General features: G+C 38.4%; 1 protein-coding gene across 1 annotated transcript in view; it reads right to left on the reverse strand.

Annotated features, from left to right (window-relative positions):
• The window catches only part of SNX13 (sorting nexin 13), a 45,569-nt gene extending 44,742 nt beyond the window's left edge, over positions 1–827 (reverse strand). Inside the window, exon 1 of the mRNA XM_010081283.1 lies at positions 717–827. The gene's annotated coding sequence lies outside the window, so the exon portion shown is untranslated. The remainder of the gene's footprint in view (positions 1–716) is intronic.
• Between the last annotated feature and the right edge of the window lie 1,190 nt (positions 828–2,017).

Consider the following 2,017-nt stretch of genomic DNA (forward strand, 5'->3'; position numbering starts at 1 on the left):
GGACCTGGGCTTTTTTAGCTTGGAGAAGAGAAGGCTCTGGGGTGACCTCATTGCAGCCTTCCAGTACTTGAAGGGAGCCTATAAACAGGAGGGGGAGCAACTGTTTACATGTGTTGATAGTGACAGGATGAGGGGGAACGGTTTTAAACTAAGAGGGGAGATTTAGGTTAGATATGAGAAGAAAATTCTTCACTCAGAGGATGGTGAGGCACTGGCCCAGGTTGCCCAGAGAGGCTGTGGATGCCCCATCCCTGCAGGGGTTCAAGGCCAGCCTGGATGGGGCCCTGGGCAGCCTGCTCTAGTGGCTGGCAACCCTGCCCACAGCAGGGGGGTTGAAACTAGATGATCTTTAAGGTCCTTTTCAACCCAGCCCATGCTATGATTCTATTATATGAATTGAAGTTAACATGGGTTTTATGCATTTGTCCTCCAACACCCATTATAAATAGCTACTTTTTTTTTTTATCAGAATTTTTTTTTTTTTTTTTTTTTTTGCCTGGGCAAAGGTAGTATAAGCACTATTCAACAGGGGAAAAATTAGTTTTGATAAAGTTGTAATTTCAAGAAAAAAAATGGCTCATAAAGAGCTGCTCAAATGTGTAAATATTAACTACATAAAAGTCACTTCAGATTTTCAAAGCAAACTATTTGCTAATATATACATTAAAATTTTACTTTCATAGTAAATTATACAAAACACTAAGTAGTATACTTACCCACCCAAAAAGCAGAGGATATAAAATGCAAAGTAAAATATAGCGAAGGGTCCAAAAGTTACTAGAAAAAGCACAACACCAAGACTTCCCCATCCCCATATGGAAAGACTGGTCTGTAAACAAAAACATAGGGAAAAGGAACAATTAATATTATATTCGTACAACTTTAGGTCTCCAAAGCAATATTTGTAGTTTCGACATACATTTTAAGTAGATAAGAAATAATTTTCCTTGATGAAATAAAAATTATCTTTATTTTTTAAAAGCATGTTGCTATTAAGTGATATTGCGAGCTAGTTGTCCAATTTAGCCATTAAAAAAATAAAGTGATATTGCAAGCTAGTTGTCCAATTTAGCCAACATTAAAGCATTTTTCTTTCAAATAACGTTACTCAACTCTCACTTCAGATGCAACTATTGATATTGCGAGCTAGTTGTCCAATTTAGCCATTAAAGCATTTTTCTTTCAAATAACATTACTCAACTCTCACTTCAGATGCAACTATCACCCTTTAAAGGGTCTTCTCTTTTTCTTCTCTATTCTCATCTTGCACACTCCAGTTTATTGAGATCCCTTCCCCCCACCCTGTGAAATTTTCCACCACTTTCAAGAAGAACCAAAATTTGTAACAGAACAGTGAGACATGAATACAATCTTGTTTTACACTACTAAACCTGTCATCTGCCACAGCCAAGCAATGCTATTTCTTCCCTAGATGAAAGCAGTTTCAAGACCACACAAGTGTCCCTTTCTCCAGTCAAGTCACACACGAGTCAGCAGGTGCACCAAATATTTGGTGCAAGTTTACTTTTACTCTTCCCTTTAAATAAAAGGGAGGGAAACTTAAGAAACTGATTACTGCCTCTAACAATTTTTACCATAGAAATCAAGAGCATTCAAACAGTTCTTTGAAATATGTAAATACGATTCAGTTTTGAAATCAGAAAATTTTCTATATTAAGAAAAAAAATTAAAAGAGAGATCCCAGATTAGCATTTTCTCCATGCAGGCATTACCATGTTCCTAGAAGAGAACTGGCTCAGCAGGCAGAACTGATACTTCAGCAGCAGGGGGGAGAGAAGGGTTGTTTGGAAAGCACATGGCGCATCTAAAGTCAGCCACAAGACCATCTGTGGGGCTGGTGGGATTTGGGGGCTGAGGTCCCACATAACGCAGCAAGCAAAACTTCACCTGCGCTGGCGGATTCACCAGGAGTATGAAAGAAACAGCAAGATTCCGGTTATTGTGCCGATATAGATCACAGTATATGTGCATTGATATACACACACACTTGATCTAT

The sequence above is a fragment of the Pterocles gutturalis genome, unplaced genomic scaffold, assembly GCF_000699245.1.
Source record: "Pterocles gutturalis isolate BGI_N339 unplaced genomic scaffold, ASM69924v1 scaffold14669, whole genome shotgun sequence".
Taxonomy (NCBI): domain Eukaryota; kingdom Metazoa; phylum Chordata; class Aves; order Pterocliformes; family Pteroclidae; genus Pterocles; species Pterocles gutturalis.